A 10,336-nucleotide genomic window follows, 5' to 3' on the forward strand; every position below is an offset into this window, starting at 1 on the left:
ATTACATGTCACTGATGACGATTTATCTTGTGACCTATTACATGTCACTGATGACGATTTATCTTTTGACCTATTACATGTCACTGATAACGATTTATCTTGTGACCTATTACATGTCACTGATGATTTATCTTGTGACCTATTACATGTCACTGATGACGATTTATCTTGTGACCTATTACATGTCACTGATAACGATTTATCTTGTGACCTATTACATGTCACTGATGACGATTTATCTTGTGACCTATTACATGTCACTGATGACGATTTATCTTGTGACCTATTACATGTCACTGATAACGATTTATCTTGTGACCTATTACATGTCACTGATGACGATTTATCTTGTGATCTATTACATGTCACTGATGATTTATCTTGTGACCTATTACATGTCACTGATGACGGTTTATCTTGTAATCTATAACATGTCTGATGACGATTTATCTTGTGACCTATTACATGTCACTGATGACGATTTATCTTGTGACCTATTACATGTCACTGATGACGATTTATCTTGTGACCTATTACATGTCACTGATAACGATTTATCTTGTGACCTATTACATGTCACTGATGACGATTTATCTTGTGACCTATTACATGTCACTGATGACGATTTATCTTGTGACCTATTACATGTCACTGATGACGATTTATCTTGTGACCTATTACATGTCACTGATGACGATTTATCTTGTGACCTATTACATGTCACTGATAACGATTTATCTTGTGACCTATTACATGTCACTGATGACGATTTATCTTGTGACCTATTACATGTCACTGTTGATTTATCTTGTGACCTATTACATGTCACTGATGACGATTTATCTTGTGACCTATTACATGTCACTGTTGATTTATCTTGTGACCTATTACATGTCACTGATGACGATTTATCTTGTGACCTATTACATGTCACTGATGACGGTTTATCTTGTGACCTATTACATGTCACTGATCAGTTTATCTTGTGACCTATTACATGTCACTGATCAGTTTATCTTGTGACCTATTACATGTCACTGATGACGATTTATCTTGTGACCTATTACAAGTCACTGATCAGTTTATCTTGTGACCTATTACATGTCACTGATGACGATTTATCTTGTGACCTATTACATGTCACTGATAACGATTTATCTTGTGACCTATTACATGTCACTGATGGACTATTTATCTTGTGACCTATTACATGTCACTGTTGATTTATCTTGTGACCTATTACATGTCACTGATGACGATTTATCTTGTGACCTATTACATGTCACTGACGATTTATCTTGTGACCTATTACATGTCACTGATGACAGTTTATCTTGTGACCTATTACATGTCACTGATGATGATTTATCTCGTGACCTATTACATGTCACTGATGACGATTTATCTTGTGACCTATTACATGTCACTGATGACGATTTATTTTGTGACATATTACATGTCACTGATGACGATTTATCTTGTGACCTATAACATGCCACTGATGACGATTTATCTAGTGACCTACAACATGCCACTGATGACGATTTATCTTGTGACCTATTACATGTCACTGATGATTTATCTTGTGACCTATTACATGTCACTGATGACAGTTTATCTTGTGACCTATTACATGTCACTGATGACGATTTATCTTGTGACCTATTACATGTCACTGATGACGATTTATCTTGTGACCTATTACATGTCACTGATGACGATTTATCTTGTGACCTATTACATGTCACTGATGACAGTTTATCTTGTGACCTATTACATGTCACTGATGACGATTTATCTTGTGACCTATTACATGTCACTGATCAGTTTATCTTGTGACCTATTACATGTCACTGACGACGATATTTATCTTGTGATCTATTATATGTCACTGATGACGATTTATCTTGTGACCTATTACATGTCACTGATGACGATTTATCTTGTGACCTATTGCATGTCACTGATCAGTTTATCTTGTGACCTATTACATGTCACTGACGACGATTTATCTTGTGATCTATTATATGTCACTGATGACGATTTATCTTGTGACCTATTACATGTCACTGATGACGATTTATCTTGTGACCTGTTACATGTCACTGATGACGATTTATCTTGTGACCTATTACATGTCACTGATCAGTTTATCTTGTGACCTATTACATGTCACTGACGACGATTTATCTTGTGACCTATTACATGTCACTGATGACGATTTATCTTTTGACCTATTACATGTCACTGATAACGATTTATCTTGTGACCTATTACATGTCACTGATGACGATTTATCTTGAGATCTATTACATGTCACTGATCAGTTTATCTTGTGACCTATTACATGTCACTGATGACGATTTATCTAGTGACCTATTACATGTCACTGATGACGATTTATCTAGTGACCTATTACATGTCACTGATGACGATTTATCTTGTGACCTATTACATGTCACTGATGACGATTTATCTTTTGACCTATTACATGTCACTGATAACGATTTATCTTGTGACCTATTACATGTCACTGATGATTTATCTTGTGACCTATTACATGTCACTAATGACGATTTATCTTGTGACCTATTACATGTCACTGACGATTTATCTTGTGACCTATTACATGTCACTGATGACGATTTATCTTGTGACCTATTACATGTCACTGATCAGTTTATCTTGTGACCTATTACATGTCACTGATGACGATTTATCTAGTGACCTATTACATGTCACTGATGACGATTTATCTTGTGACCTATTACATGTCACTGATGACGATTTATCTTTTGACCTATTACATATCACTGATAACGATTTATCTTGTGACCTATTACATGTCATTGATGATTTATCTCGTGACCTATTACATGTCACTGATGACGATTTATCTTGTGACCTATTACATGTCACTGATGATGATTTATCTTGTGACCTATTACATGTCACTGATGACAGTATATCTTGTGACCTATTACATGTCACTGATGACGATTTATCTTATGACATATTACATGTCACTGATGACGATTTATCTTGTGACCTATTACATGTCACTGATGACGATTTATCTTGTGACCTATTACATGTCACTGATGACGATTTATCTTGTGACCTATTACATGTCACTGATGACGATTTATCTTGTGACCTATTACATGTCACTGACGACGATTTATCTTGTGACCTATTACATGTCACTGATCAGTTTATCTTGTGACCTATTACATGTCACTGTTGATTTATCTTGTGACCTATTACATGTCACTGATGACGATTTATCTTGTGACGTATTACATGTCACTGACGACGATTTATCTTGTGACCTATTACATGTCACTGATGATGATTTATCTTGTGACCTATTACATGTCACTGATGACGATTTATCTTGTGACCTATTACATGTCACTTATAACGATTTATCTTGTGACCTATTACATGTCACTGATGACGATTTATCTTGTGATCTATTACATGTCACTGATGATTTATCTTGTGACCTATTACATGTCACTGATGACGGTTTATCTTGTAATCTATAACATGTCTGATGACGATTTATCTTGTGACCTATTACATGTCACTGATGACGATTTATCTTGTGACCTATTACATGTCACTGATGACGATTTATCTTGTGACCTATTACATGTCACTGATAACGATTTATCTTGTGACCTATTACATGTCACTGATGACGATTTATCTTGTGACCTATTACATGTCACTGATAACGATTTATCTTGTGACCTATTACATGTCACTGATGACGATTTATCTTGTGATCTATTACATGTCACTGATGATTTATCTTGTGACCTATTACATGTCACTGATGACGGTTTATCTTGTAATCTATAACATGTCTGATGACGATTTATCTTGTGACCTATTACATGTCACTGATGACGATTTATCTTGTGACCTATTACATGTCACTGATGACGATTTATCTTGTGACCTATTACATGTCACTGATAACGATTTATCTTGTGACCTATTACATGTCACTGATGACGATTTATCTTGTGACCTATTACATGTCACTGATGACGATTTATCTTGTGACCTATTACATGTCACTGATGACGATTTATCTTGTGACCTATTACATGTCACTGATGACGATTTATCTTGTGACCTATTACATGTCACTGATAACGATTTATCTTGTGACCTATTACATGTCACTGATGACGATTTATCTTGTGACCTATTACATGTCACTGTTGATTTATCTTGTGACCTATTACATGTCACTGATGACGATTTATCTTGTGACCTATTACATGTCACTGTTGATTTATCTTGTGACCTATTACATGTCACTGATGACGATTTATCTTGTGACCTATTACATGTCACTGATGACGGTTTATCTTGTGACCTATTACATGTCACTGATCAGTTTATCTTGTGACCTATTACATGTCACTGATGACGATTTATCTTGTGACCTATTACAAGTCACTGATCAGTTTATCTTGTGACCTATTACATGTCACTGATGACGATTTATCTTGTGACCTATTACATGTCACTGATAACGATTTATCTTGTGACCTATTACATGTCACTGATGGACTATTTATCTTGTGACCTATTACATGTCACTGTTGATTTATCTTGTGACCTATTACATGTCACTGATGACGATTTATCTTGTGACCTATTACATGTCACTGACGATTTATCTTGTGACCTATTACATGTCACTGATGACAGTTTATCTTGTGACCTATTACATGTCACTGATGATGATTTATCTCGTGACCTATTACATGTCACTGATGACGATTTATCTTGTGACCTATTACATGTCACTGTTGATTTATCTTGTGACCTATTACATGTCAGTGATGACGATTTATCTTGTGACCTATTACATGTCAGTGATGACGATTTATCTTGTGACCTATTACATGTCACTGATGACGATTTATCTTGTGACCTATTACATGTCACTGATGACGATTTATCTTGTGACCTATTACATGTCACTGATGATTTATCTTGTGACCTATTACATGTCACTGATGACGATTTATCTTGTGACCTATTACATGTCACTGATCAGTTTATCTTGTGACCTATTACATGTCACTGACGACGATTTATCTTGTGATATATTACATGTCACTGATCAGTTTATCTTGTGACGTATTACATGTCACTGATGACGATTTATCTTGTGACCTATTACATGTCACTGATGACAGTTTATCTTTTGACCCAACTCTGTATATCGCTTTGTGATCAACAGTTTAAATTGAGATTGTCAAATTCAAAGTGAAATATCAACGAAACACAAAAAATATATGATTTGTTTAAACTGTATAAACAAGTGGAAATACAAAATAAAAGTACAATATCACCTAGACACTAGACGACATAAAGCAGAACAATTTGAAATTGGGGAAGATAAACTTTTACTATAGGATCTAAGCAGACGGAACCAAATTAAAAATCGCAATTAAACGTTATAATTTGAAACTGATGGGAGCTTGATATGTTTCTATGGCATAGAACTTGAAATATTTATCCCCAGGGTCCGACCCCAAATCACATATATTCATGGGTCAATTGTTATACATAGGGACGTGCCAAGTCCCTGTGCAAATAACTAAAATACATTGAAATATACATTGTAATACAATATCAACGAAACAAATACATTGTATAACAACATTAGACCAACGATATGAACAAATTACACTGGCAATACGATCACAATAAATACACCTACTGCACTAAGATACATCTCCAAGCCTTCTTGAAATAATGAAAATACACAAACAGACAGATAACAACGTTACCATAGAATTAATAAACAAGTAAGTACCAATTCAGTTCAATTCAACTTTATTGCATTTTACATCCGAAAAGAACACATCATGGATAGACCTGCAAACAAGGTAACCGAATAGACAACCAAACACGCGTGAATAACATACTGAAAAATGAATAAGATTCCATTGTACGGTTCTGACTCCTAAATCTCTCCAGGAAAAGTTAGGTTCAAATCGTCTAGCATCGGCGGCTTTTTAGAATGAGACCTAATGGATTATTCTGAAAGCTGATACAAGATGATCTGTTTAGAGCACTTTCTGTTGAATTAAACAGAAACCATGCGATAGTCCGGAATTACAGACAAACAGCGACAGCTAAAGACGTCCATGCATGTTGAACTATAACCCAACTGGACAGGAAGTAGTTGACATCCAAAATTCAAACCTACGAGAGTTTTAGGGAAGGATCAACGTTTTTCTATGGAATGCATTGTATTCCTCGTTTCTGGCAGCTCAGGACAGAGCAAACTTTGCTTAATTGATAACAAATTAAGTTCCATTTTTCGAAAGTCAAAAAAGACCATTATGTATTTCTGTGGGGAAGTATATCGAAATAACCTCTATGCTGCACTTAAAAATAAGAAACAACCAGCAACATTTACTGTTCTAAGTATAAATGTTGAGTATTAAGTATTCTACTCTGAACTCAAGACGGACATTCTTATATCATCTTCAGCATTTATTTTTATCCGTCTTTCGTGCTCAAACAGAGTTATCGCCCTCACTACACTTCATTCTTTCTGAGTATTTAAAAGTATTCTACAGACATTGGTAACATGTATGACCTGAGTATCGAGCTTACACGTTACCTCTTCCACGGCCACACCAGGACTGACTCTATCATACATAGCAATTATAATGATTACAATGACATGGATGGGATGTCAGCTGATGAGATACTGTGATAAGGGTCCAGCCGCATCTGAGTGAGCATGGCACACCTGACATCTGTGGTAACTCAATTTAGCTACTGGCAGGGGTCACCAGACTCTGGTGGTCACAGATAACACCTAACCATGTAATTGATCCTGAGGTCACTTTCTCCTTATTTACAGATTTTTGACAAGAATACCGAAATTCCTTGTTATCTGAAGAACCACGCCTTGCTCCATCCTTAACTACGCCTTTCTCCATGTTGACCACGCCTCACCCCATGCTACCACGCCTTTCTCTATGTCTATATGCTTCTTGCTGGCTCGGCTATCGTTCCTCAACCATACTTCTAGCTACCATTCTTAATCACTTTAAAAAAAAACTAAGAGATTATCGGTCAATACTTCACGGCCACATGCACGCCTCACAACTCCCGACTTTCTCTCTCTCCTTCTTATTGACCCATCTTTTCTGTCAATTATTGAATCAATCAAATGACCGGGGCAAATATTTTGTGAAAATACCGACTATGGTTGAAGTCCAGATCAAATGAAAACTTTCCCAGTCTAATGACATACCTGGCCTACTTGCATACGAGAACGTTATGAAACGTCAATCTAGTTATATAAAGAGGCCTAGGTGTCAGATTTATATAAGCGTGTTGAAACTTGTTTCTAATTTATTTTTGTATTCATAATAGGTTGTATATATATATCGTTTAATGAATTGCCAAATATAATAATGTTTAAACTAAGTATGGTAAGCCAAGTTGCCATTTATTCACGGAGCAACGTTGTTAGGGGATTTTACTAAATTATTTTTAAGACATCTCATATAATTATATCAGATATCTTATAAACTTTATAAGATATCTTATGAAATATACAAGATATGTCTTATACTTCATTTATAAGAAATCTCATATAATAAATGAGATATTTATATAATCTAATTTTCTTTATAATATCTTATTTACTATAGAAGATATCTTATTTCTCTCATATCTCGTCATGTTGGATAGAGTTTGCCCATGTAAGATAGCTATGTAAGATAAATCTATCTTACATAGCATTTCACGCGCGCGGATTAATCTGCGTTCAAGGGGGACAACTCTCACAACGTCGTCTGCTTGTGTTCACATCCGACAATCCTTATCGTCGGTGTCGGTTTTGAAACGTTGGACTTAACTATAAAAATACATACATTCTTAGATAAATATATATCATATCAGCAGTAAATCAATAGGGCTACACGGTTAAACGATTAAACATTTCATCTGAGCGAACATATAACTCCGTTACTGTAACAAACAGTTAGACAACGCCTACAGGCCTGTTGTAACAGTTACAGTACAATACAGACTTGCCTACCCGACAGATTTGTCATTTGTCATTAAAAACACGTAAACACACACAATCACCTGGCAATGACAGGAAGTAAAATAAAAGCCATACATAGAAAAATATAAAAAAGAAAATGTCAAACATCACAACCTATGAAATGGTTCCGTTTGCGTCAGCAGGGGGCCCTGGAATTTGTTTACTCTACTGTACTGTCAGTAACTGTTAGACCTACTCAGTAACCTGTGTATTTGGAAGTTGGGAATTGGCTCTTAAATGAACGAACATTCGGTAAAAATGACACCTCTCGATGTTCATATAAAAATATTTATTTTAATTGTAACTCAGAGTCTATATTTGTGTAGAGTAACCATGAAAACTAACTGCCATCCTAGCCTTTCAATATGATCATCGTTAGCCTATCGACTGACCTACCTTCGTCATTCCATCAAGACAGCCGGTTAAACACATATAATCCTATGTCACAGAAAAGATCGAATACTCGTATAGAGTCACTGTTCGCTGGTTCACACACGAAGTTGCCAAAATCACAGTGAATTTAAAATTACCAGCCACGAAACATCGCCGCTTCATGGCGATCGAGATCGACATCACTCTCAATATCCTTGAACTATGAATGGAATTCCAATGACAGTCGTGACGTCATGCAGTGACGTAGTATTTTATAAAAAAAAATTGACTTGACATTTAAAAGTACAGTGTGTTCTGTGAAATGATTAAATATGTCGAGGTGCAAATCAAATTATATGTGAAGTTGGAAAACTCATTTCAGCGTTGGCTTTCAGTATTGTTGATAGAACTTCTTTTTCTCGGATGTTGACAATTTGATCACGGCCACGTAAAAGTCGGTCAAGTTACGGTAATTTTTATCGGCGAATTGTTCATTCGTTCATCACTTAACCACAAAATGAATGAAATTTGTGTTCAAACATAGTTTGTCAAAATAGGGCATGATCTTTCAGAATATCACAAGTATATTTAGTAAAAACGTCAAATAAAGAAATTAAAAAATTGAAGAAAATGGATGGCTGAGGGACACTTTCGCCAGAAATTCGGCAATGATACGAGAGAAAAAGACTCTTTCATTATGTGTGTATGTAGGATAGGGATATTCCACCCTCGGGATCACAAAATGTGGTAAAACCCTCGGCAAGCCTCGGGTTTCACCACATTTTGTGACCCCTCGGGTGGAATATCCCTATCCTACATATACACATATGAAAGAGTCTTATAATAATTTGGTAAAAAAAACTAGATCAACATTGCTCCATGAATAAATGACAGCTTGGCAAGTCATTTTCAAGGGTTAGATTCCTGTTATCGCGATTTTCGTTATTTTGTAGCACTGACCAAAAAACTTAGGGTTTAATTATGGCCGCCATCAAGACTTGATATCTTCCCTACTACAAATAAAATAAGATCTCCACTCACCTCATTATTTGAACTAGATCTATCTATGACAATATCACCAGTGACGTCAATGAAACAAAATATTCTTATCTTTCCGAAACACGTGGCTTATCATTTTTTTGAATTACACAGACTTGAACGATGGCAGTTTTCATAGGCCTACTAAACTCTGCTTTCAGGGCACAGTTGTTCAAAAGGTGATTAAGCTAATCACATTTTAACAACATTATTCAAATCCTGATATAATAATTTCTGGTAGAACTATCTTGTCAAAACTTTATGAAATTCTATTATTCTTAATTCTCTTCCAAATGGCATAATTTAAAGATGATATACTCACAGGTTTTGCAACAAATGAGAAGTGAAATTTTCACTAATCAAGTGATTAAGCTATTCTAATCACCTTTTGAACAACTGGGCCCTGATTGGTAGGTTTTAGTGTGGAAATAACGGAAGGTACTATCGTAACAGTAAACGACATGAATTTTAATTTTACTGTTAATAAAGACTTATTATTATATTTATATATAACAGAAACGAAAACATGTGCTGTACCTTTGTCTCACTGACATAAATATTATAATAAAAAAATAAAGATTAAAAAAATCGAGAAAAAAAATCAATACTTTATATATAACACAATGTAGGCTGCTTGCTATGTCATCAAATTAATTTAAGAATAAATATATCATACCGGTATATACAGGGGTGATAATAATTATTCCGATAGAAAAAAAAATGCCTGGCTAATATCTAATTATGATAATTTATTCTCGCAAGGAAATCTAGTGAATTGTACAATACGAGTTATTTCCCTTGTACTGTAAACCACTT

The sequence above is a fragment of the Pecten maximus genome, chromosome 7 (genome assembly GCF_902652985.1).
Source record: "Pecten maximus chromosome 7, xPecMax1.1, whole genome shotgun sequence".
NCBI lineage: Eukaryota > Metazoa > Mollusca > Bivalvia > Pectinida > Pectinidae > Pecten > Pecten maximus.